Genomic DNA, 27,784 nt, shown 5'->3' on the forward strand with positions numbered 1-27,784 from the left:
GTGGTGACTTTTTGGGCGGCCGAAAATTCGTCGCGCAACTTCGGGTAACGGACGCATAAGGGTCATCATGTTGGACCCAGAGGGACGTCATCGAGGACCTCACAACGTGGCCGACGACTTCGCTCAAATTTAAAAACTAGGCAACGAAACGCGTGTTACCAAATTTCGGGTGATGAATTTTTCACCTAAAATTTGGCAACAAAGTTGCATCACCCACTAGATAATGATGCAAAAAACTGTGATGCCTCGTACAAAATTGTACAGGACATGTAGTGTATACACAACTTACATAAACGTCAATAATTATGTAAAAAAAAACTTCTACACTGTAAATGTCTTACGGTGAAAGGCTGTACATATTATGGTGGAGATTTTCTCCATAATACCAACGAAATTCGTCAAAATATCTATTAGGAACAGTGAATTCTCAATGGTATGTTATGAAGTCAGCTGGACCGCCATAATATGGAACATTTTCACCATAACATGGAAAATCTTCACTGTACAACATTTAGAGTGTACAAGGATTTAGTGTTCGGGGCAACTACCCACGCACCTTTCCTCATCACCTCCGGAACACCTCCCAGGTGCGGGCAGGACGGACGTGTTTTGACGTGGACGGCTCAGGGCTGGATTGTCTTGCAAGCCGCGCTGCGGCCGCCGGTGCGGCCGTCCATCCCGGCGGACTTCATGTTTCCGATCCGAGCGGCAGGAAATTCCATTTCAAGTTGGCGACAGGCGGGGGGCAGGCTGCCTGTCGGCAACTTTCGGAGGGAATCTCTCTCCCTCTCTCTCTCTCTCTCTCTCTCTCTCTCTCTCTGGCGTGTTGCAACTCAATGAGGCCGACGTGGACAGGCCAGACCTCCGCGCACCTACTTCATTATTAATATTGACGGGGCACAGAGGTTGGAGGGGGAGATTTTGGGCTGGCAGCAAAAGTTGCCTTCCTTTAGGAGCAAAGACAATCCGCATACCTTTCCCACAGCGTATCCGGGTGCGCGCCTCCCGAAGGGACCAGTTACCACCTCGCCCTGCTGTGTCTCGCCCAACATCTACGCTATGTCTACCCTCGCGCGGGGAGGTGTTGTGTGGGAGTGAGACGGTGACAGTGCTGCTGGCTGCGTGTGGACCGCGCCAGGCCCTGAGTGGCCAAAAGGAACTTGCGAGTGCATGGGGTTTTACGCGGTGGCGTTGCTTTGTTTTTCACGTTTAGCGGAACATGGCGGCACAAACCAGTACATGTACGTTTAAAGCAATTTTCCGAAAACAGAAAAAAAAATACGATTTCAAGAAATCCTAGGAGTCACGAAGTCAATTTGATTATTGTGTAAGAGTGTGGAGAAAGAAAAGAAGTGGTGTTGTGAAGTTGTGGCTCAGGGGACTACCAATGGCAGTGGTACCAATGTGGTCGATGTGCCACCCGTCGAAATTTAAACTTGACAATAGAAATCAAAATGCTGGTAAATTCAAAAAATTCCAATGCTAATGTATTCCACAGTGTTCTAACAATGGAACATCTTTAAAGTCCATCATTATTAAAATGTTCTTGGCAGAAAGAAGGCAGTAAAATTTTTTTTCACGGGTTGGCAACTAGTTTCTCGGCGTCTGCGCCCTTGCGAAAATCCGAAGCTGAAAACACCAGCAGTCGCGCATTAAAACTGCCCATCCATTGTTGCTGACGTTGAATTGTTTGGCTTGTTTCAAAAGGCTGTGGTTCTCCAGTCTGTTTTCTTCAATTCTGTGTAATAGTTCTCCCTTACAACGTATCAACACCACGACGGTTGGTTTGACAAACTTCATAAACTCGGGAGGGATGGTTTCGAAACGCGGGTGAGTCTTGTTCGGGAAATGAGCACTGCAAGTCGCGAGGTGGAGCGAAGTGGTCCTAGTGCAAACTGAATTACAACAACAACAAAATTTTTTATTGACAGAAAAAAAAGGAATATTTGAAAAACAATATGTCAGAAAAAAAGAATTTTTGTATTGCTAATTTTCTGTGATCATTTTTTTAGAAAGTCATCGCACAAAAATTGAAAATTTGTTTTATTTTGATTTTTCAAAAGCAGGAAAAAAGAAAAAAAAAAGAAAGAGAGCAAAATAATACAGATTTCAAATGCTACAGTTGGTTAAACTGTTTAAAAAGGTTGCAAACCTACTGCGCATGTCCAAAAAAACTCCAATCAAGAAGTATTATTGGATAGTTCTACCCGAAAAACTGCGTTCGAACCGACACCAATTTTTATTGTTGCATCTTTTCTACCTGCAGTCAAAGAAATTTTTCATTTCGAACGTGCTGATTTCTGCTTTTGGAGTAAGCTGTACAGACCCAAAAAGAAGCTCGGCTATTGGTCCGCCCCGGCTCGGCTCCCCCTACTCCCTTTTTTATCCTTTGACGAGTCGAGTTTTGCCATGGAAACGGCGATTTTGACAGCAAATTTCTCAAAATTTGGCCCCCCAACTTTTTAACCAGATTTCAGCATGAGAATCAGCGTTCAAAGTTCTACAAGTCTGCAAAGTCTCATTAAAGTCGTATAGAAAATTTCCGAAATGCATAAAGGGCCACACAAATTGAATCTCGGGCCGGCTGAATCCTGGGTATACTATAAGGCTACTTCGTGCCTAATAAAAACGACTCCTGGTTTTCCCAGAAACTCCCTGGAAATCGCCTATGTCTTTACCGTAGGCTATCTGGGAAAACCAGAAACCGTTTTTACCGTGAATTGTTTAAATACGCCGTTGTCGGTGAAATAATTGTTTCTCGCACGACTGGGTGGAGAGAACCCGTGTGTGCGGGAAGCGGGTGGGTGGGGGACGCGTGTGTGATGGAGCAACCCACCGCCTCAGTCTTTACATAGTTTCCACGCGCCCGGGCACGCAGTCCATAACGCTTAGGCGTCGTTGGAGTGAGGCAGAGCGATCCCGCCGCGACCGAGGCAAACCGACGGCCCTGCCGGCAGACGAGAAGAGCGATACTCCGGATCGCAGCCCCGGCACCGCGAACCGTGCACTGTTTGGTGGCGCTGCGGCTGTCTGAGCACCGCCTCGTCTCCCTTTTCCCTTCCTCTGCCGCCGTTCCCCAACCAACACTGGTTTCTCCGTCTTTCAATCACCTTCCTACGCTTCGCTCGTGGCGCTTTTTTCCTTCTCTCTCTCTCTCTCTCTCTCTCTCTCTCTCTCTCTTTCTCGCTTTCTCTTTCGCTCTCACTAGCTCTCTCTTTTTCTCGCTTTCTCTTTCTCTCGCTCTCTCTTTTTCTCGCTCTCTCTCTTTCTCGCTCTCTCTCTCTCTCTCTTTCTCTCTCTCTCTCTCGACTTAGCTTTTTCCTCAATCCCACATTCTGCCTCTCGGTCTCCATCCTCGGTACGAAAGTGCGGCATTTTTGACAGTGCACCCCCGGGGCAAAGTTGGTAGCCGTGCACGCGCGACGCTGCGCTTTTATATTCATGGCCAAATTTACGTTCGGTCGTGTCGAGCAATAGCCGGGCCGGCCTGCACCCCGCAGCCCCCGCGGCAGCACGGCGGCAGCACGGCGGCAGCACGGCGGCAGCACGGCCCGAGTCGGGCCCGACGACGACGACACGAAGACGAGAACTTTCGCCCAATTCGTGCCTCGCCAAAGTTGGGTGTGTTCGAGTTGGGAACACATTTGGCGCCGGCCGGGGCGTATGTGCTCGTCCGACCCCTGCCGCGCCCTGCGGACTGATTCCGCGAGAGTCGTTTTCGTCGCTCCGTCTCTCTCGCACCCATGCGTCCCGCCCCATGAGTGCGAGAGAGACGGAGCGACGAAAACGACGTTCGGAATCATCAGTCTGGTGCGGCGCCCAAGCCGTGCCCTCTCCCCGCTCCCCCCTCCACACGGGCCCTTTCGATACGGCTTTTCACGCGGAGGAACAGAATAAAAACAAAATAAAAACGGTCGCCCTTCAAGTACGTGCTCAGCGACGACTGCAAACACAGGGCAGATCTACCGCGCCGCCGGTGCTCTGCGTTTATCCGGTTTACAGCAGGAAATAACTCGACAAGTAAAATGAAAAAAATACGCAGGCAACAGCAGGATTAAAAAAGAGTCGTAAGGTACTCGTGTTAAAGTGGGCGCTGCCAAGTGATGAGTGCGAAAGTTGGCCCACCTGCCGAGGCACCGGCGCAGCCAGTGCCCCGGCGAGGTATTTCTCGCAACGGCCAAAGTTGAGCAGCGCTGTCCCGTGTTACCCGGCGGCACGGTCGGGCGAAGGGGGGGTGTTTTGCAGACGTCATAAAATATAATTACTCTCGAGTGGCAGCCAGGATCTCCCGGGGCGAGCCATCTTTGGGCGAGGGCAGGAGGGAATGACGATTGATTAGGGATGTCTGCTTCGTTGATAGTAAAAAACGACCTCCCGTCCAGCGGCGAACCTGCACTGTGAGACCAAGAGAGAACTCCAAAAAGTTGAAATGTTGCGGCGTGAAATTTTCAGCCTCGGCACTTGGAAGTGCGGGGTTCGCAGTCTTCACACTTCACCTTCGCACTACACTGTTATGCAACGAATATGACGTCACATTCGTTTGAATATAGTGTCACATTCGTTTGAATATGGTGTCATAATCGTTTGAATGTTGATCCACGCTTTAACGAATGTGACAACCGCGTCAGATGGCCACATGATGGCCGTGTAACGTTCAAACGAATGTGACATCGTATTCAAACGAACGTGACAAAATTCACATTCTAACGAATGTGATGTCACATTCGTTGAATAACAGTGTGCGCCGTGAATTAGGGGTATCGTGAGCTACGTGGAGTTTGTGTGGAGACTGCAGACTCCACACTGGCTAGTGTGGAATATCACTCTGCAGTAGGAAGTGTGGAGCTCTTCACACTTGGTTTGATTGACAGTTTTGCGACGCATTGACCATCCTCATTAGTGTCGAACCGGTTTGTAAAACAAATTCCTTCGCCCGAGAAGGACAGACTCATCTTTTTTTTTCATATTCCGCGCTGGCAGAGGCAAGACTGCGCCGTGGTCAGGGCAGAGTTCGTCTGCACGGCCGTCGGCAGGAATCGCGAAAGCACAGCAGGCCAGGCATAAAGAGTGAGGGGAGCGCCGGACGAGAGGCGCAGAACTCAAAAGTTATACTGACACTGAAAAAAAAAACATCAACAAAGAAAACACACAGACAACGCAGCGGGAAATCAAGAAACGCAACCAACAAGACCATGGCAGGAGCAGCCGCGCTCGCTCCGTACACAAATAATTTTCATTCTTGAACGTCCGAAAGCAGAGTACTTGAGATGATGAAAAAAACAAACTTGTTGAATGTCGTTCGAAAATAAAAAGAAGTCGGAGAGAAAGTGGACGGGCAGAAAGAGGAAAACGTGGAGCGATGGAGGTCATTATGCCCCCCTTGTTTGCCCCACCAGTCCATTACTTCGGCCTTCGCCTTTGGGGTGATTGAGCGAGCAAAGGCTAGGAGGTTTTGGGGGGGGGGGGGGGGGGGGGGGTAATGACCAGTGATTGATAGCCTCCGACTGGACCCGAGGAACGCAACAAAGCTACAGGTTAAACGAGAGAATAACGAATAAAGGGGGTCCGGTCCGCGATAGCTCCACCGCGCTGAGCAGCCGCTAGTGAAAGGAAAACGGGGAAGGGGGGGAGGGGGCTGCGTTGCCTCAATCAAGGCCTCCCTGCTTCCCTCTGCGACCGCTTGTGGTTATGACCTACTCCACGGCATTACCAACACCCTGCTCCTGATCTACAAATTCGGAAAAATCGTTCACTTGCGTGCGTTCTACACTGATCGACAAAAAACACAACAAAAGTAACCAAATTCCTGGCAAATGTTTTATCGGGTTGTACTTTTAAAGTACAACATTTGTTCAAAGTGAAAAGTCAGTCCTTGAAGCATGCTCCACACATCTAGAAACACTCGCAGTTAATTTTGGCACAAGTGTGCGAAGAGGAACTGAATTTGTTTACTTTAAATATCTTTTTTGGGTGTTCTTTGGGGCTTCAAGTGGAAGCCTCATCACTGAAAAGTCAAAGGTCAGAATTCATTCCAACCTAGGGGAAAGAAAAAAAGTCTCGCCAATTTTTGGCGAGAAACAAAAGTCTCACCCTTTTTTTGGCGAGAAACTAAAGTCTCGCCTTTTTTGGCGAGAAACAAATGTCTCGCCAAAATATGGCAAAATTGCAAAACCCCCCTCTATTTGATACTGGGAAATATATCCCAGTCAAGATCACTCCGGTAAACACATCACTAACTACAGTCTTTCAATTACTCAAGTTGAAAATAATACAGGAAGCTATCACTTTCAGTTATTAAAATATTAATGTAAGGTTATATTATGTGAATTTGGTTTGCGTCAGCAAAGCGTTGCCCAACTATTTACTTTTTTTTGTAATCGTTTAAAAAAAACATTGGTCCAGTGAGTCAGATCCTAAAAGGTCTCTTTCAGTGTCCATGTAGTTAAAAATAATGTCTTTAATAAGAGGCCTAAACAAAGCGACATCCATGATGACCAAGTTCTTTCTCACTCCTTTGACTTATTCCAATCCCCAGCTAACCTTGCGCACTTGGGCATTGTTTGGGGGTTCCATGGACGGACAGAACTCGGTTAAAAACTCGAGTTAAGAAAGTTCTGTGCACTATCTAGCACTCTCCGTTTCGCCGTCTCCACTGGACAAAAAGCCAAAGTACAGCAGCAGCACTTTAAATCGCCAACACAGATATAATAAAGAAAACATTTTAGTGTACAGACAAGCAACACAGCAACAGGACCAAAAAGGACTGCCATGTTGTGTCGTCTGGGTACAGTAGCATTTTTTTTGCGGTAGTGCCAACCTATACATTTTTTTCGTTACTTGTAAAATTACTTTTGGAAGGCAGTGCAAATTTGGCCCCTACCGCAAAACAAATGCTACTGTAGCAGACGACACAACGAGGACAACAAATGAATTTCAACATGGCAGTCCTGTTGCTGTGCACTAAAATGTTTTCTTTATTATACGGGGTTGGCGATTTAAAGTGCTGCTGCTGTACTTTGGCATTTTGTCCAGTGGAGACGGCGAAACGGAGAGTGCTAGATAGTGCACAGAACTTTCTTAACTCGAGTTTATTAACCGAGTTCTGTCCATGGAACCTCCAACAATGCCCAAGTGCAGCAAGGTTAAGCGGGGGATTGGAATAAGTCAAAGGAGAGAGTAAGAACTTGTGTCATCATGGATGTCGCTTTGTTTAGGCCTCTTATTAAAGACATTATCTCTAACTACATGGACACTGAAAGAGACCTCCCACTGGACCAATGTCTTTTTAAACGATGACAAAAAAAAGTAAATAGTTGGGCAACGCTTTGCTGACGCAAACCAAATTCACATCATATAACCTAACATTAATATTTTCATATCTGAAAGTGATAGCTTCCTGTATTATTTTCAACTTGAGTAATTGAAAGACTGTAGTTAGTGATGTGTTTACCAGAGTGATCTTGATTAGGATATATTTCCCAGTATCAAATAGAGTGGGGTTGCAATTATTGCCATATTTTGGCGAGACATTTGTTTCTCGCCAAAAAATGGCGAGACTTTAGTTTCTCGCCAAAAAAATGGCGAGACTTTTGTTTCTCGCCAAAAAATGGCGAGACTTTTTTGTCTCACCAAATTTTGGCCATCAGTCTTGCCATTCAATTTTCAGTGATGTGACGAAGGGGCAATGGCTATCTTTGCACAAGATTCCCAGAAATGGTGTTAGATTTCCGCGTGACATGGGGCGAGCGTGCTCCCGCGAGAGCGCCTGAAGACTACGGAGTCCCGTCGAACGCACGTGCGCGGCGGATTGCCTACCCACCGTATTGCTCGAGGAGTATGTGACCGCGCGCACTAAATGTCTATGCACACTAAATGTTTATGTACAATTTTGTACGTGGTGATGCATAATTTTAAACCTGCGTACCGTCGTGCATAAGTTCATGGATTTTCACGCAAGATATTATGCCGCGTATGAACAAAATCGTGCGGGTTGCACGCACAAAATTCTACCTAAAACATTTAGTCTGTGGATACTTTCAAAGCCGTATTAGCGCCTAAGTAAGATACTGTACAATTTTACTCATAAATTAGGAAATGTTGTGCCTAAGTGGGGGTAATAAGATTTGTTCAATAACTATAAAAAGCTAGGTGCAGACCGCAGACCTTCTGAGCGCCGCTACGTCACCGACAAGCTTTATTGTGGCCCCCTGCGGCCAGTTTTCATTTTCTTCTTCTTTTCGTCTCGTTTCCTTTCTTTTTTCGGCTACTTTATCAACCCAAAAATAGAAGGCTGTCCTTGCTTCAGTCGCGATACACAGCGGCAGGATTTCGTTTTGCATTATTTTCTTTTTTATTGCGAATATATATGGCGGGGCGGTGTCTTTTCATCCCTTTTCCCGGCACATGCGTCATCATATAAAACCTGCATCAGCCAGAGCAGTCCCAACACGCTGCCCCCGTCCCAGAGCTTCCCCCCCTCCCAACCCCTTCCCACCTCAGTCCCGCCGTGCCGTGCCGGTCCGTCGCTCCAATCTGCCCCTCCAATTTTTATCCCATCTCGATATTTTCCTTCCTGTCATTTTCATTGTTTTCCTCTTATTTCCCCGCCCGCCTCCGTCCGTCCATCGTCGTGGCTCCTCATCGGGTTGTGTCTTCCCCCCGCTGTCCAGGCTGCTCCCCTCCCCTCCCGTTTCCTGCCTTCTTTCCCCCAAACATCCTCGCGTCTTGACTCTGATCCAGCCCCTCCCCCCCACCAAAAAAAACAGGTCCCTCTGCCCCCCCCCCTCTCTCTCTCTCTCTGCGGGACCGCGTGGACGGGATGAAGGTAAGGCGCGAAAAAGCATTTTTTTATTTCCCCGCTCACGTTTAGGCCGGCGGCGCGGCGCGCGGCGTGTGGAGTGCCTCTTCTTTCCGACCCGTTGCCTGTCAGATTTACGGCAAGACCGAAACGCCGCCGCGCCCCGCCGCACTCGCCGATGATGGCAAAGTTCACACCGGAAGGCGGAGAGGAAGGGGGGGGGGGAGTAAAAGCGAGGAAGTCGTGCGATTTAGTTCCTACAAGTGTGCATTAGCGATAGCGAAATGAAAATCTGCATACCACGACCACTCTCTTAAAAGCATACGAAGCATTTGATCCACGAAGCGGAAGAAGGGGTTAAGTCGAGTTGAATGCGTGCACTTTTGAAAGGCCTGAACCTTGCAGGTGGGAGAACAGGTGGGGAATGTCATCTAAAAATAGATGCAAGAGGATGGGACTTGTCTCGCCACTTATTTTTGGACCAAATTTTCGCTCACGTTTACTTGATAGACTGATAAGAGGCGAGGGGGAAACGACTTCGGTTATCCGATGTACGGCAAATTGGTTATCCGCTATCCGGATAACCAGAAATTTCGAAGTAATCCGGGGAAATTCTGAGGTAATCCGGGGTAATCCGGGGAAATTCTGAGGTAATCCGGGGTAATCCATCGCAATCCAATAGTAATCCTGGAAATTTTTCGATGTTATCCGGAGGTAATCCGCGGGTTATCCGGGGTTATCCCTATCCGATGTACACAAAATTTCTCAGTCGTTTCCCCCTCGATAAGAGGTCACTGAATCAAATCGACTTAACCCCAACTTCTGTACAAAGAAAATGAAGTCATTGTGGACTTGCTGCGTGTATATAAGGCCCAAAATAGTCCCTAAGGTTTTCTCAGCGTAGACTCTGTCGCTGCTCGCGGGCGGAAAGGACCACTTTACCCCTCCCTCGGGCAGCCTCTGGAACGGCACGGCACCGACTCCTTGCGAGCTGACGCGAGGCGAAGGTGAAAACGAGTCACGCATTCGGGGTGGGGCGCTAACGAATTTCATTCTCCTGCCAGCCTGGTGATAATCGTTTTTCAAACTTAAGAGAAAATTGGACAACTTTCTTCCAACCTAACATTGGGTTAACTCACAATCAGTCTTATATTCAATTTAATCCGACTCCGTTTCGGGGACTTCAGACAAAACGAACACATTTTTCTCTCCGCTAGGTGGCGCCAGTGTCGGTAAAGAGCCTGCTGTTGTTGAAAACGTTTTTTTCTGTTAAATTTTTAATATTTTCAACCCGAAATGGCTACCACTCTATTGGCTATGACGAAACACACGCTCCCATACCAAATTTATATCTGTAGCGAACGCGCGAGTTTAACAATTGACATTTGAAGTTACCTCTCGCGGTTGGCTCCGTGCCGTCGTTTCCTTGGGTGCGTCATGCCAGCTCCAGATGAGTGCAGGGAAGAGTCCCGCTTCGGGGACATTTCCCTACTCTCAATTTTTTTACCTAAACGGTCCCTTGGAGTGACTCCCCTTTTAGATTCGGATGCAAACATTATCATTTTACCGAGTTACGGGAAAATTTCCTGCTGCCACTTTCTGACAAAACAATCTTATAATTGAGAAAATTTCCCTTGTAAAAATGAAAGTCCGGCTCCAGACTGGGTTTAGTCCGACAATCCGGATCGATTCCAGACTGTTCCCGGACCTGCCGGACTCCCGACTCGTGTCTGGAAAAGGTGCGGAAAACGACCATACGCCGCACTTTTTCCGGACTCGGAGTCCGGCAAGCTGCTCCAGACGCAGTCCGGGAAATCGTCCAAAAAGTCAGGCCGAAGTGCAGGAATCGCACGGAGCTCTGAAGCACAAAAACATGCGCGGGCTGGATTGGAACGTCCGCCCTCCGGACTCGATGCCAGCACCTTAGACCACTGCGCCACTCCGCCACATGGGGAGGAAGCGGTGCGCGGAGCCTCTTGGCTCAAGCCCCCGCGGACCGCGCGCGCGCGCTCTCACGTCTGTATCTACAGAAGGAAAAGACGCACAGGTATGCCGTTTTCGACAACGGTTATGTAAATGCGTGTAGATTACCGTGCGCCTCGGAGGACCCAATGCTTCTAGACACTTTCATTTTTCAAACTCATCAGCAACGTTTACTTACAACATTGTTTCCGTTTAAAAAGACAGAACAACTTGGTATACTGTGACCGCGTGACCGTTGGCATGGTCGCCACCCGGGTTGAAGGGGTTGCAGGCGCTCGGGCCAAGGGACCGGTGGTTTCTCACAGGAAAGCGAACGCTTGTAGACCAAGTGCTGATTCATAGAAAACGTGCTTACAGACTAGTTACAACGCTAACCTAGGTCGCCAGCGCGAGCGGGCGGCGGCTCGGCGCGTGCAGCGCCATCTCGCGGCGACGATTCTAAGTTCGAATTTAGTACGGCGATTTCCGGACTTCGTCGGGCACCTCCTGACTTCAGCCGGACCAGGTATGGTGACCTGACTACTGCCGGATTAGGTCTGGGACCTCCTGACAACTGCCGGACTAGGTCGGGGACTACCCCGACGACAGCCAGACCAGGTCGGTCACCTCCTGACAACTGCCGGGCCGGGTCGGGCACACCCCGACGACAGCCAGACCAAGTCGGGCACCTCCCTGACGATAGCCGCACCTGGTCGGGCACTGTCCGGACCAAACCCAGCCTTCGTCAGACGCGCCCTGACTGCACCCGTACCATTCCCGGTCTGGATCCGTACCAAATCCGTACTTTCATTTTTACAAGGGTTTGTCTGAATTTTTCAGACTACGACCTGCCTGAAAGGTTAAGACTTATGTAAGTCTGAAAATTTCAGACCAGGATTTAGTCTGAATTTTCAGTGGGATGTTCTGCATATTTACTATAGTCAAAATAGTCTGAATTTTCAGCAAAAAATTTTAACAGTGACCCCGAAATTTCACACTGCAAGTTACACTTTTATTCCCAGAACATATGACAGTGAATCCAGCGAGATCAAGACATAATTATGAGTGGGTGTCTCATCGTCTTTTTTCGGGCAAGGCGTTTAAAATCCACCAAATCGTGAGAACGGGGATGCACGCCGATTATACATCGGCTCAGTCACACTGAACGACTTTTATGACCCATCCGTATTCAAATTTGCTGCGCTCTGCTTCTACCAATGTTGGGCGAACCTGTGTTGCAGTCGAGAGAACAACTTGGTCTGACAGCAAATTGGCAAACCAGAAAATTGGATCTAGTGGTTATCTAGGGAGTTTTGGGGGTAACCTGGCGTAAACTAAGGGAAATCTTGGAACTTTTTGAATCGAACCTGTGGGCAATCCGTAATCCGGCTTACACGAAATTTACCAGTCGTTACTTCCTCGGTGCGGCAGTATGGGCTTGGGCGAAAAGATAGAGAGAGGCCCCACAGGGGGAGGGGGAGTGTTTGAGGTGCTGGGTGCCCGTGGGATTGGCAAGGTTGTTCCTTGTGCTTTTGTCAGCTAAGACAATAAGTCGGTTCTCGCACAAAGGGAATCGGAGAATAAAGGAGGGAACTCTGGCGCGGCAGGCCAAGAGGGAGATAACGTAATAAAAGGACAATAAAACGCGGAGCGAAAAAGAAGTAGAATGAGAGAGAGAGAGAAAAGATGGCTGGCCGGATGAAACTATTTATTAGACATCAGTTCGACTGTGCGAGCGCCGCCACGGACGGGGTTGAGCTGCAGAAGCAGTTCCCTCCGAGTGTCTTAGGGCCCTTGGAAGAAAGGGTGAACGCGTACACCAATGTAATGAAAAACAGTTTCGGAAGTTCTGCCAGTTTGAGGCTTTAGCCGTAATTCCAATCGAGAACTCCCGTTCAGCCTCCGTCAACGCGGGTGCTGTGATCCTTATTTTAAAAAAGTGAAAAAGAGTCCAGTGGATCTATTACGGTTGAAATCTTCAACGCGTTTGCAAACCGCAAGGCATACTGTGATTCCAAACGCGCCGAGAGCAAGTGGCACGGACGGTGCAAGACATCGCACCGTACTGGTGAAACAAACGAACAAAAATTACGTTCTTACAGCAAGCACTGCAAACTGTGAAAATGGCACAACGAAAATTGTCCGAAGTACATCCTTGTCTGTAGTGCACTCGTCATGCCAGTTGAATTGTGCTTATTACAACTATTGTTGTACTTTAAAAGAACAATTTTTTTCCGGATTAAAAATTTTTCAGGAATTCTTGTACGTTTGTTGTGGCTCAGTGAGGGCTTGATCTCACTGAAACCAAAACTCCACACTTAAAATGCGGAGGTGTAGAATTTGCTGTGTCCACACTTCAAGTATGGCGTTGTCCACGTTTGCACCATGCAACTGTGGGCAACTGTGGGCAACTCTGCACTTCCAAGTGTGGAGACTTCCACACCAGGAAGTGTGGAGTAGTCCACGTTTGGTTTGGTTTCGCTGTGTATTGTTCATTAAAGGTCCTCTAGGCGACATAAACGTGCTACCCCAAGGCATCCCGAAGGCGAAAGACCCAAAGAAGAACCCCAAGGCGCCTCCCACGGTAACACCGAGACATGCGATTTCTCCAGACCTTCCAGGTGACAAGAATCGGAGGCATTGCTTGACTTTTTTTCTCAAGAGAGGTCTGGAGAAATGAGATGGGCAACCGAGGTCTTGCCAATCGGCAAGCCGCAGTCTGGGTTGTTTTCCGCTGAGCGCTCGACAAAACGCAAGTCTCCGGCGTCCGCCGGGCCACGCCCGGCCCGCTCCGTGAGGCGCGCGCCGGAGGATTAGCATGCTCCCCCCACCACTTCTCCCAGTGCGGCCTGGGGAAAAGTCAAGTCTCCGCCCGGCCATCGTCAGCAGCTCGGTCGCCTTTCTTCTTGCCCGTTCTCGCTGTTCGGCGATCGGTCGATGTGGATTTTGCATACGCACTGTTGCCTATTCTCATACTCTCTCTGACTTATCTGCAATTGCTTTCTCGCCATTTGGCGGTTGGTCGCTCTCGTTTCTGCATTCGTACTTTTGCCGTTCTAGCGGCCGTGGCGGGGTTTTTAGCAAAGAAATGGGTCGAGATTGAAATGTACATTTATTGATGTAGTTAACACAGTAATTAATTTCATCAGTTAAAAAGAAAACTTGGCAGAAAGTTCTAATTTAAAAGTGTACTGTAGCTTAACTAAACACAAAGATTTTTCACATTTCGCTGAAATAGTTCATGCAGAATGTTGGTTGATATTGACATCTCTACACCACTTGTCTGAAATGAGGAAAATCAAAGATAAAATAAAATAAATGCATGTTATGTAAGTAATGATAATATGAGTGGAGAATCTACCTACATTTTGTTTAAATATTCCATAAAATAGTTGTTGTGATGAGTGGACTGTGGACTGTGGACATGTCCTGATCAAAACAAAACAAAAGTTGTTTTCAGTGGCTGCTGCGGGAAACATGAAGTTATAAATGTGGTGATCCTAACTACATATTACTCCATTTCTTGATAAGTTGTCTGGAATGAGGACAATAAAAGAAAAACAATCAATAAATTAATCAATTAAATATGTTATGATAAAATAGAATAGGAGAGTACTCACATTTTATAAAAATAGTCCATAAAAGAAGATGCAGTGATGAGTTGGACTCTATCGACAATGTCGAGATCAGAACAAAACAAAAATAGTGTTCAGTGACTGCTTCGGGCAACTCAAAACCAAAATGTGGTGTCCAGAATCATAAACGAGGGCCACATATTGCTCCATCTCCAAATTACTTGTCTGAAATGAGGAGATTAAAAGAAAAACAATCAGATAAGTCATAATTTAAATAAGATAGGGTGAAACAAGAGATGAGTCTACTTACATTTATCTAAAATTGTAAACAAAGGGAGATGTATTGAAGTTAGTGACTCCGTCAATAACTGGAAGTCCAGAACAGACATATTTTTATGTTCTTGAGCTGTTGCCGCCCACTTCAAACAACAAGTGGGGTTCTCAATTATAATCGAATTATCATTTTCATGCCGCCTCTTCAATGTAACCCTAGAATTTAGTAAAAGAAATTAAAAACAAATCAAGACAACAGTATGAAGAGTTCTTCAAAAATAAGTGTAAAAGCGGATTACTTACATTGTAATTAAAGAGTAACGACATAAATTATGAGAAGCTCTGGATGGGCCGGCTTTAACCAAACTTAAGGCAGATATCAAACATAGCAGTTGTTAGCCAAGACTTTCTGGGGTGCTAGAACAAAAGAAATAAATTAGTATCGAAGAGAAGAGGTATTATCATACTAAAAATATAAGGTTTAGAAAATAGGGGGCAAAAGACCAGCTAGAGTGTGTTAATTTTTCAAGAAAACCCAATGACTTTGATAAGAGAAATACTTTGAGGGCAATTTTATTTGTTTGAAAGAAATTAGAATTTGTAGAAATAGAACAAACATAGCAACAACAGTCGATGAGGATTAAAAAGTACTGAAATAAATTGCTTTTGGACTTATGGCTGGAGAGGTTATGTTTCCTTTGGAGCAGATAACAACCATTCTTTCACTTCAAGCCAATCAGAAACTAAACCGAAAGCTTTAAATTACACAGTCTGTTTGCTACAAATTAAAATAACGAACACTTCACGGTAACATATAAATAATTGTTCATGAAACTAAAGAAAGGACCCGGCGAGAGTAGGCGACGAGACAGCCAACGCGGATAACGTTTGTCAATGTTTCCAATTTTAAAAATGTATTTTAAACAAATATTAAAACAAAATATAAATCAAATGCACATTACTTACCTTCTCATTCCTCCAAAACAACGATCTTAAATTGGTATTGAATACCGTGCTGGTCCGATCGTCCGACAAGAGATGCCACAGGCTAGGCCAGGCCACCGTAAGGGAGCAGGAGGGGAGGGGGAGGGGGGGAGACGACAGCCTACGGGGAACGGGAGGCGGAGGGGAGGGGGTAGTGAGCAGTGACGTAGCAGCCCGCCGGGCCCAGCCCAGCCGAGCCGCACCTGGGCGAACGCCATCCGGAGACTTGACTTTTCGCATAACCCCAGAATCCCAGCGCTCTCTTGACTTTCGATCTTGCGTTTCCGCAATGCTGTGTTGGAAGCTGCTAGTTGGCAAGTCTCGCTTGACAAAACGCAATGGCTCGGCGGATTCGCAAGATGTCGCTGGAGAAAATTGTCAAGTCTACACTTGCCCACAGAGAATCGCATGTCGCGATGTTACCGTGCCCTCTGCAGCCCGCGGTGCGGCGCAGACGGCGTGCCGACGCGGCGCGGCCCGCCAAAGGGAGGCCAACACACTAAATTACTATGTAGGTTTTTCTGCGCGCTAATGCACGAAATTGTACATGCACTTCCTAACACACGAATTTGTGCGCGACAATGCACGATTTCCTGCATACTTGCGCACGAAATCGTGCATTATCGCGCACAAATTCGTGCGTTACGAAGTGCATGTACAATTTCGTGCATTAGCGCGCAGAAAAACCTACATAGTAATTTAGTGTGAACCAAAATCAATTCTCGTCATTGAGGCCGTCGTCCTGGGCGCCGCACCGCAGGGGCAAAGACGGCCGCCCAATTCCCCCGCCGCTCTGAAACACAACCCCGCGGCCCCGCGCGGCCAAGAGACACTGGCCAATCATCGCTGCCGAAGCAGCGCCAGACGGGCAGACAGACGGACGGACAAATACAACGAAAACGCGCACGGCGCGGCGCGACCGGAGTGTTTCCACAAATAAGACGGACCCCGCGCCATTCCTCTGTCTGGTCGCTGGGGCCTCCAAGGGAGGGGGGGGGGGGGGCTGCCACTTAGACCCCCTGCGAAGACGTCGTCTCGGTCCGCAGCCCCACCGCCAGCGATTCGAACGGCAATTGTCTGCGCCGGTTGTGAGGGTAAAAAGATTGGGAGCGCGGGGGGGGGGGGGGGAGGAGGAGGAGGAAGGGGGGGCTCGCGGCATAGGGGTTGAGCACCCGCATTCGTACGCAGTATCGCACGCACACATCCGCAGCATACACTTGGATATGAATGAAGCCATTTTTGCGGCATCCTACCGACAGAAACGAGTCGAAGGGTTACGCTGGGACGGCAGGCAGGAACAACGCGAGCGTTCTGGTGACACCTATAGCTCAGCAACACCACTGGATTTTTCGCGAATTTCTCAAGATTTCTGAAGCAATCTGAGCTGAAGTTTTTCTTCTAAAAATCGCAACCTCTGCTTTTGAGACCTTCTTTACGTTATGCAGGTTTTCTAAGTCCGACGGTTGAAAAAGTGACCGGCATTTTCTCATGCTCACCCGTGCTCACCCATGGAAAGATTGCCAGTTGCCTCTTTTTTCGGGATGGGCCTGGGAAATCCCCGCCATTACGCTGATGAGTATGCGTGCCTGCGCAGCGCAATTTTGCCCGCCGTTGTTGTGCTGTGTCTTGCGTACTTGATAGAAGATTCGTTTTCGAATTCAAAATTGAACGGGATTCCGTATTTCGATTTAGATCTGTCCAAAGCACTTCTGATCCGATCGCCATCCTTCGGCCGTCCTCGCACCTTCAGTTCTTTTCACCGTGCAACCCTCGCAAACGAAAATAAAAATAAATCTTGCCAATTTGCTTGCCGTTGCTTTGTTTCCACGTCCGTTTCTTTATTTCCTGTCTTTCTCGCTTCCCCTTTGATAAACATAAAGGCTGTTAGGTTTTTATTTTTACTCTGGCGGTGCGGTGATTTGAGTTGTAACGAGCGCGCGGGGCAAATCCAGTTTCATTCCCCGCAGGTAATATGAGACCTGGCAGACGCGGAATGAAAATGATGAAAGGCAAAGAGAAAGGAGGGGGGGGGGGCAAAGCAGGGGCCAACGGTCAGCTGTGCGCCACCACACTGCGATGCGGTCTGTGCATTGTGGCGAGCCAAATTGGGCGTACCCTGAGAATTCATACCAGAGGACGTCAGAGTAATACCTTTGCTCATGCATGGAACTGGTACAGATGTGTGCTGAGGACCATTCTAGTCGTGGCCGAGTGAAGAACAAAATCACAAGAGATTCATTTAGGGCATTTAGAGTGCATTAATGTTCACTGAAAATATGTTGTATTTACCATAAAATATTCTCACTAACTTCTACCAAGCAAATAGTCTTAAATATAACTAAAAGTGCTAAAAAGTTGTTTTTTGTGATTCTTCTTGTTCTTCACTCGGCCACGACCTAGAATGGTCTGTTGCGTTGTTGCTCGAGCAACATACAAATTCCGTCCGCCTACCGTTTTCTACCAAGACGTCTATAAACCGTATTTGAGCGATGCGCGCGCGCGTGAGGCGGACAGCTCCGCCCCAGCGTCCTGCCTCGAGGGGCAGAGAAGGAATTCAGGGGAGAAAAGCGGAGCGCGGACATTGCCAGGCAGGCCAAGGGCCTGAGAGTCGCTTCCGTCGCTCTGTCTCTCTCGCGCTCATCGGACGTCCCGTAGGGGTGCGAGAGAGAAAAAGACCTGCGAAAAGGACTCCCGGAATCAAGCCTCACGCTCACGGGCCTTACGGGGAGGCAAGCGTGTGTCTCGGAGTGGCAAGCGAGGCGAGCGTCAAAGGAGGCCGGAGGGTCGGCAGCGCGGAGAGCGGAGGCAGACGCCGGTGCATAGACGTGAGGAGAATCGAAACGCGACTTGCAAAGAGGGGACGGAAAATCCAGAGAGGCTGGGGGCTCGGTCGCGACCAACAGGCAGGGCGAGCGTGCGGCCCTTCCCTTCGCGCGGGGCAGCGTCACTGACTGGAGGCGTGGTGCAAGCGCGAGGAGGCCGATTGAAATCACGCGCACGAGAACGAAGGGTTTCCAGGTAGTTCCGTGGTCCCACCCTCTGCAAACTCAACAGTGAACTTAGTACAGCATGTACTCACAAGGCCACTCCCATGAGCGTGTACTTATTTGAGTGCAGACCTTTAGTTGCATACATTGCCAGACATACTAAGGGGTGCACTCATCTAAGTATACACTCATCTCCTGGTGGCGAATTCATCTGAGCACACTCTCGTGGTAGTGTAGTGAGTACGCGCCGGGGAGAATGTGCATGCGGAGTACACTATTAAGTTTGCACAGTATAGTCAGCGGAGCAGAGTTATCGGTGATAGGTCAATCCGTCGATAGTTGTTTAGTGGAAGAGTGAAAACGTTTCATGTGATTTTATTTGGCCTGGGCGGCTTGAAAAATGAGCAGAGTACGCAGAAAATTGAATGGGCTTCCCACTTTCTTGAGGTTTTGCTTGGCCTGTTTTAAAAGTTAAAATATCGATTTGAAGTTACGTCACCTGACAATCTGCTGTACCTTGGCGTGTACCTTTGGCAATGCAAAGCGAGGGGGTAACCACTCGCGTAATACCCTGTACACAAAAACCGTGTATTACGCGTAATACACGTGATCGTAATACCATTTTTGGGTCAAATGTGCCAAATTTTGGCATTTTAGGGCCGTTATACACGTGTAATACACCCGTAATACAGCGTAATACCGAGTAGTCTGTACACGATTTCTTGAAGTGTTTACCCCCTCGCCGCTGACCGGCAACGCCCACATGAAAGGATGCATAGTGGTTCGCTCTTGTCTCACACTTGGCTTGCAGTGTGTTGTGTTCTAGTCCTCGGCTCATCACTCCCACAAGCTGGATTGAAAACTCGACGCTTGCTCGACGCGATGTAGGACGGGCCGATGCAGTGAAACGAGCGAAGCGCCCACGATGTTCCCTGCGGGCAGAGTGGCTGCCAACAGACGACAACCCCCTCCCTCCTCCCTGGCTCCCTGGGCCAGGGCTGTTCGTGCCCTTCTCAGGGCGATACCCGGACACGGACACGGAAAGTCCATTTGCAAATGAGGTCTTCACTTGCCCTGCCCAACCGTGCCCGTCTGATTTGCATGATCGTCGTCAAAGAGTCGAGTCGTCGTCTCTCACCCTCACCCCGGAGAGAGAGGAGGGGGGGAGACTTTGCTATGAATCAGGGATCGCCCGACGAGCAGTGACTCGGATCGTCTTATCTCCATATGACTGCAATATCTGCCGTCACTTCCCTTTGACAGCGCTACACAGTCGAAGCAAAAACCAAATGGCTGAAATGACATCAGCCGCTTTTATGAGCGCGGTAAAAACGGTACTTGGTTTTCCCAGGAACTCCCTGGAAATCACCTCTCTACCATGGGCTTCCTGGGAAAACCAGGTACCGTTTTTACCGTGAGACTTGCGGCCCCATGGCTGTCTCCTCTCGCGCCCACTCGGACTCGATGCACTGAGAAAACCTAACCAACTATTTTAGGCCTTGAAAAGAAAAGCAGCTTGTCATGACAACGCATTTTTGAGCAAACATAAGCTAACAAAGAAAATACTTCGTAATTTACGAACATGTATGTTCGAGATACTTCTTAAGGTTTCAGGCGTGTGAATCAGCTCGATGTGCACACTAAATGTTATGTACAATTTTGAACGAGAACGAGACATCACAGTTTTTTGTGCACGCGAAATTTTCGTACAATTTTCGTACGAAAAACTGCTCATTTTTCGCCATTTTTGTACAAATTTGTACGAAAATTTCGTCTGCATAAAAAACTTTGATGTCTCGTACAAAATTTGCACAAAAACTTCTTATGGGTGCTGTGCAGGTGCATCACGGTCCGCTTGGCGTTCGGTTACCTCACGCGGAGCTTTGCTGCCTTTGGGGGTAAAATGAAGTTTTTTTTTTTGCTAAATGAAGTTGCCTGTCCTAGTATTCGGAACCCGCCCCTTCCGTGACGCGATGTCCCGACGCGCGCCCCTTTTTGAGGCTTCAATAATTCCTCAATTAATTACTCGATGGTCGCTCGCTATCGGCATCTCCCGGAGTCGCGGCGGCCGCCCCGCCTCGCCCCGCCTCGCCCCGCCTCGCCCCGCCTCGCCTCACCCGGATATCCGATCTGGTGGGCCGATCTGACTGAGGCACGGCACGGCACGGTGGCCACTGACCATTGGGACGGAATGAACGAGTTCACAAGTCTGCGTGGCTGAAATTAATTTCGAGCCGCTCGGCTCGGCCCGACAGAGCGAGTGCCCCCGCCCCCTTCTCCCCCGATTCCATCTGAGTCACTGGCTTTGACGACGCGCAGGCCTGCAGACTGATTCCGAGACTGATTCGTCGCTCTGTCTCTCTCGCACCCATACGGGACGCCTCGTGAGTGCGAGGGAGACAGAGCGAAGGCGACGATTCCCGGAATCGGACTGCTGCAGGAAGGTCGTCTACCCATCGTGATTACAGCGGCCGGATGCTGCCGGCGCTACCACTTATTAAATTTGCCGCCCAGTTTCCTTCTCAAATTAATCTCGGACTGCTGAGGAGGAGTGAGGAAAAGTGGGGAGGGGGCAAAGATTTCAGCGGCATCGTCATCGAAAGCTCGCTGCGGTCGACCGAGGGTCGCAGTTTAAAGAAACGGGTCATTGTGTTACTGAAAACCCTTCACACTCATTCTAGGAACGTGACATCACGTTGAAATGAGCGTGGCAAAATGTCACGTTCGTTTGAGCATTGTGTCACATCCGTTTGGATGTGAATCAGCCATACACTGCAAACCTAACTGTCTACTAAGTACCCACTTACAAATGCATGCTTGTAAGTACACACTTACAAACGCATGCTTGGCCAAGTACACACTTACAAATGCATGCTTGCAAGTACACGCATGCTTCACGCCGTTTAACTCCATGCGCCAAGCATGCGTTTGTAAGTGTGTACTTGCAAGCATGCATTTGTAAGTGTGTACTTAGTAGACAGTTAGGTTTGTAGTGTAAATTAGCTTGTTCACATTCAAACGGAGGTGACACAATGCTCAAAAGAATGTGACATTTTGTCGCATTCATTTGAACGTGTTGTCTCGTTCCTAGAATGAGAGTGTTCACCATTGGTTACTTCCGTCGCTGTGCTGTCACGATACCAAGCTTTTAGTTCATATTACGATTAAAATGTTCAGTAGGATCTTGCCAGTGTTCTTCTGCTTCTTCTTTCGACTCAAAGCGGCCGGGGAAAGAGTGGCTTTTGGGGGTTGAATCGCTCGCATCGCGCGGCGCAGTGTTCCCGGCACGGCTCGGCACGGCACGGCATGCCTCAGCGCGGAAAAGAGGCGCTGGAGTACAGGTTCCACTTACAGCTTGCCACGCGCCGCCTGCGCTTTATTGAAAAAGTTTGTCGACGCTCCGCTGCGCCGCGCGCCACGCCGTGCCGCGCCCATGTGACGTCATCGCGTTGACACACACAGCGGCGCGCTCCGGAGGAAATTTGGTCGTTCAAAGGGACGCTAAGCAAGCGGCCGGGCGGCCGGTCAAACACGAAGCGAAACGCGCTTTGATGTCGCCGCCGTGTTTCACCGGGATCGGTCCGCAGACAATGCCTGTGTGAAACGTTTTGAGCGTGTTTTTGTACGGGGCCGGGGGGACACGGACGCCTTTGCACGTTTGCAAGCGTCGCATACGTTCGGAGATCTGGTCTCTTGTCACTGTGACAGTTTTGATTGTCACGTGGTGAGCGCACCTCAAACTGCACCCAGAAAACGGTTTCTTGATTCAAGGAATTTTTTCTTGAAAGAGAAAAAAAGATAAACAGGAGAAGTTTATTTTTATGCAAAAGGTCATTGTTTCTGGGTGTGATGACAACGCGTCACTCACAATTTTGCCACCAAGTTTTTCCAGTGTGAGTGTGTGTGTGTCATTGCACATGACCTGCCAACGTCGCGGGCTCGGTTTGCGAGGCGAGGCTGCCGTTTTAATGACTCGACTCTTGACCCGGACGAAGCGAAGCGACCCTTGCCGACAAACTTTTCACCGCGAGACGCCGCGTGCAGACGGCGGTGCGTGCTCCTCCAAAAGAGAAAAAACAGGAGGCCGCGTTGTAACAAAAAAAGATAGCAAAAAAAAACGAGTTGGATGGTGAAAATGTGCTTGCGTGCGTTTCTCTTGGCGCCGTTATGCTGGCCTTTCGGCCGCCTTTCGGCCGCCTGTTGGCCGGGCCCCGAGCCGACAGTCGGCCCCCCGGCGCCGCCCCCGGGAGCCGGCGCGGGGCCCCCAGCCTAAAGCCGCAAGACGGCGGGTTTCGCACTCCGCCCGATGGCCGCCTTGGCCGCCTAATGGCCGCCCGTCTGCAGCTTTTTTTTTCTGTTGTTTTTTTGGCCGCTGTTGGCCCCTCCCGTTTCCTTTTCTGTTGACCGCCGTGGCTGATCCCGCTTTGCCCCCGTTCCCCCTCGCACCGAGGACGACACCCGGAAGGTCCGGAGGCTCGACCAAAATTCGGATTTTGCAATTCCCCCTTGGGTTTACCCCCCTAAGGGGGAACCCCCCCCCCGGGGTGGCCAGCCAAAAATTTTCCGATCCGAAAGCCCCGGGGGCGCTGCTGCAGGTGCATCATGGTCTACATGGGGTCGAGGAGGATTTCGGCAACGGATACAGCTAGGAGGGCATGTAGGGGTATTTTTGGAATCAGGGCGACAAGACAAAACAAACGGTGCCAATTTCAAGCGAATCCGAGAAGTTTTGACCCGGGTTCAAATACCAGTGGGATTTATTTTGAATATTATTTTTATTCGAGTTGTTGCATTCTTTCTGATGTTTTTGAGGGTGCTGATGACGAAAATTTCATCTATTTTGTCCCAGACTCAGGTTCAAATCCCGTAAGGGTTTAACATAGGCGAAATTCGCACATTTCTTAATGTACGGGACGGGCCAAAGTTGCCGATGTGTATCGCTACTTTTCCTGTTATTTTTTGTGAGCTTGAAAATGGATTTTGAATAGAGGGTACAGTGCATGTTGCTTCTGTACAATTTTGTATGTGGTGTTGCATAATTTTAAACCTGCATTTTTTGTCTTAAAGTTGCGCCAAAATTGGCATAAATTTATGCATTTTTACCTATATTATGCATGCTCCACTAATGCACAAGATCGTGTCTCGCGTACGAAATTCTACATAAACAATCAGTTTATGTCGTTGTACTCACTAACTGTTTATTCTGTAATTAAGGTCACAGTCTTTTGTACAGATGGTATTTTCATACGAATTTGTACGCGCGACGTTACACAGAAGTGAGGAAATGAGTGCAGTTGCAGTTTCTCGTATGAAAATCGTGCGAAAAGTTTCATCAGCACAAAAAAAACAGACCCTGTACCATCTCGTACAAAATTGCACTTTACATTGGTGTGCATCGTCAATATCACCGATTATCATTGGACACGCCGATCTGTGACTTGTTTCTGTGCATTAGTACATAGTTGCAGTCGCTGCTTGAAAAATAGCTTCCTGTTTTGTAGCATTAAAATTATGGACTCAACTCGTCGTGGACAATTTTTCTTCTTTTGCCCGGTGCATCTGAAGCCGTGAAAAATTTTCGCCTTGCGTTCTTTAAAAGTCAATGATATTGGAAGTCGTGTCATGATTGGTCGGTTTCGACTGAAGTGGACGCTCTCTTGCAGGTTCGGGAACCATGCTCCTGCTCTTCCGACATCTTTCCTTACTGAGCAAGACTTCGCTTTATCAGCTAGTCCATAATTATACCCAAAGCAAATAAACTCCTCTTGCAAAGTACAGAACCTTTCATCTCTTTCTCCCCCCTCTCCCCCCCCCCCCCTCCCCTCTCCTCTCTCTCTCTCTCTCTCTCTCTCTCTCTCTCCCTGGACCATCCGGCTCGTGTTGCATCACATCCGAGGCAAGAAGAAGAAAGCTCTGCAGCCTGATTCCGAGAGTCGTTTTCGTCGCTCGGTCTCTCTCGCACTCATGGGGCGTCCCGTATAGGTGCGAGAGCGAGACACGTAGCGACGAAGGCGACTCTCGGAATCGGTCTGCTGACGGTGGAGCGCGGCGGGGGCGCTTGGAAGCGAATTACGATGCGAGGATATGGAAATAATATGAAGGCCCGCCGAGGAGAACGCCGAACGCCGCGCCCAGCGCTGCTGACGTGACGGAACGACTGGAACGACAAGCGCCACGCAGTTTGGTGGTAACGGACGTGAGGGCGGGGCAAGGGGAGGGGGAGGGGGTGGGGGTGGGGGTGAGATTGGAGGGGTAAGTTGGGGGGGGGGAGGGGAGGGGGGGCGCTACGACGCGCGCCAACCGAGAAAATGGGAATCAAGCAGGAACTCGACGAGCGACGTAGCCTGGTGATGGATGACGATGTGGGCGAGGTGAGGGGAAGAGAGAGAGAGAGAGGGGGGAGGGGAGGGGGTTAGGGGTCGGAAGGAAACTGCGTGCGAAGGTTACGACGATGAGGAAAGCTTCCACTGCTTGGCGCGCGCAAAAGGGACGGAAAATAAGATGCGTTAAAGATGACGAAGTGGGGGGAGGGGGGGGGGAGCGTTTCGTCGTGCCCTATGACGACGCGCGTTCTGCTCACGTCGAAAACGAGGATAATATTATGCGGTTACGCCTCGCAGCGGGCCAGAAGACCCGGTGGAGGCGGCCAAAATTCTAGACGCGTTTTGAGCTCCAGAGTCGCTAAATGGGACTCAAAATGAACATGTAGATTCCTCATTCGGAAAGAAATCCGTTGGTTGGGTCACATGCTCGGTCCGAGTCCCATTTAGCGACTCTAGAGCTCAAAACGCGTCTGGAATTTCGACCGCCTCCACCGGTCTTCTGCCCCACTGTGCGTACCTCAGTTTTGCTAGTGTGTGTGTATACAGCTGCGGCGCCGTCGCCCCGGCCAGTCCTTACATCTGCTGCTGCCGGAGTGCCGCACAGTGGGCCAGAAGACCGGCGGAGCGGCCAAAACTCTACATTCGTTTTGAGCTCCAGAGTCGCGAAGCGGGTCTCGAATCGAACGTGTGACCCCACCAATGGATTCCTCATTCGGACAGCAATCCATTGGTGGGGTCACACGTCCGGTTCGAGGCCCGTTTAGCGACTCTGGAGCTCGAAACGCGTCCAGAGTTTTGTCCGCCTCCACCCGGTCCTCTGGCCCACTGTGTGCCGCGCGGAGCGGCGCAGCGCGGAGTGGGTTAAAAGGGCGCTCAAATGGCGCACGGGTGGTTGCGCTCGGCGACGACTCCATCCAAGTCAACTTTCCACGCCAGCGCGAGGAGGAGGGGTGAGGCGGGGTGGGGAGGGGTGGGGCGGGGTGCCGGAGAAAACAGGTGCAACACGGTGGTGAGGTGGTCGTTAGGCGCCGCGCCGCTCCGCGGCCACACCCTCGCCGCGGACCGATTCCGGACGGCCGTTCGTCGCTCTGTCTCGCTCGCACCCCTTCGGCACTCTCCGGACAGAGAGAGAGAGAGAGAGGAGAGAGAGAGAGAGGAGAGAGAGAGAGAGGAGAGAGAGAGAGAAGAGAGAGAGAGAGAGAGAGAGAGAGAGAGAGAGAGAGAGAGAGAGAGAAGGGTTCCGTTCGGAATCGGCCCGCAGGCCGCAGGCTGGGTCGCTAGGGCAAACACTCCGCGGCAGTCGCCAAGGCCGCGAGTACACTGCAGGCTGTGGCCACGCCCGTTCGCCAAACAGGGCAGCGAGGGGCTCGTCGAACGGCGTCAAGGGCTGCGGTGAAATTACGACGGAGAGTGAGTGTGTGTGTTTGTAGGTGAAGGGCAGCGGGTGATGGAATAGACACATATTAACTCATGCCATTATGGTACGACTGACCTAGGACGCTGGGTGAAGAATTATCGTAACGGAAGACTAGTAAATTTCGTCGAACTCGTACCAAATATCTCGTTATGCGCGCACGAAGGTTGGTACCTCACTTCAAAATTAGGTACGGTTGAGTGGACGTGGACAGAATTTCCGCTTTGATAAGATGGAAAATTTCTCGAAATGAGTTGCAAAAATGCTGCAAATAGGGCAGATTTACGCTGTTATGCGGGCTTCTCAAGCGACCTGTAGACTAAGGCAGTGACTGGAGGCAGGAGTCTACTCTGGCTGGACGCCCACGTTTTTGTCGTTGTCAACAAATGTCCACAAAGTGTAAGCACAGGTCTGCCCTCGAACAGACGTAAGAACGTGACGTAATGTGTGGGGGGCCCGAGGTCCTCAAAGCAGTGCACCGGGCACCTCATTCAACTGACTGCCCCGCTGTCGCGGCCGGTCCAAGTGATCGGCTCCTGCCGGGTGATTCAGAAGATACCTTTGTCGGCCTGTCTCTCTCGCACCCTGACCGAGAGCCCCGTGAGTGCGACAGAGACAGAGCGACGAAACGACTCCCAGTGGAAGGCTTGCCTGGGAGGGGGAATCGATTCCCCGTTTAATCCCCCCGGTGTCGGTACGGCCACGCCGAGGCCGGCCGAGGCCACGGCCTGATCTAGACGAGAGTTTGTTGAGCGGACTGCTCGGCTCAACTCGGCATGTTGAAATGGGATACCCTGAGCAGCGGAGCGGCGGCGCGGCAGGGCCGACCGAGGCCTGGAAGGGGATTTAAAGCCGCCGGCGCTGTTTGGACAGCCGCACGGCCCGATTTTTGGCCGCGCCACTCGGCCACGTTTTTCAATATTTAGGCTTAGCACTCAAAACTTAGTATACAGTAAAGATTCTCTGTATTATGATGAAAATGTACCGTATTATGGTGAAAATGTGCCATATTATGGTGAAAATGTACCATGTTATGGTGAAAATGTTCCATGTTATGATGAAAATTTTCGATATGATGGTGAAAATGTTACATATTATGATGAAAATGTACCATATTATGGTGAAAATGTTCCATATTATGCTGAAAATGTTTCATATTATGGCGTAAATGTTCCATATTATGGTGAAAATGTTCCATATTACGGTGGTGAAGCTGACCTCATAACATATCATTGAGAATTCACTGTACCTTGCAGATATTTTGACGAATTTCGCTGGTATTATGGAGAAAATCTCCACCATATAGTATGTTGGTGCAGCTTTTCACCAGATATTTACAGTGAGGGCCGCATTTCATCCGTCGACCATGATGCATGCTCTGTTCATTCCCACTTTCCGCGAGACACCACAGCCACGGCACTCCCCAAGAGCGGCTGGGCCACGAGGAGGCTGCTGCACTGTCAGAAAAT

At 49.5% G+C, this 27,784-nt stretch overlaps 1 protein-coding gene and 1 long non-coding RNA gene across 3 annotated transcripts in view; both read right to left on the bottom strand.

Moving 5' to 3' along the window:
• The window catches only part of LOC117642968, a 129,873-nt gene that overhangs the window by 45,909 nt on the left and 56,180 nt on the right, over positions 1-27,784 (bottom strand). The gene's annotated exons all lie outside the window — the stretch shown is intronic.
• LOC117642764 lies at positions 13,853-15,705 on the bottom strand. 2 transcript variants are annotated; one of them, XR_004587589.1, is made up of 6 exons: positions 15,574-15,705; positions 14,911-15,024; positions 14,645-14,823; positions 14,380-14,559; positions 14,125-14,188; positions 13,853-14,042 (listed from the first exon to the last, which is right to left on the bottom strand). It is a non-coding gene; the product is annotated as an uncharacterized LOC117642764 (long non-coding RNA). The 2 variants fall into 2 exon arrangements; XR_004587588.1 differs by lacking the exons at positions 13,853-14,042; positions 14,125-14,188 and adding an exon at positions 14,252-14,294.

Source organism: Thrips palmi, unplaced genomic scaffold (genome assembly GCF_012932325.1).
Source record: "Thrips palmi isolate BJ-2018 unplaced genomic scaffold, TpBJ-2018v1 HiC_scaffold_16, whole genome shotgun sequence".
Lineage (NCBI taxonomy): Eukaryota > Metazoa > Arthropoda > Insecta > Thysanoptera > Thripidae > Thrips > Thrips palmi.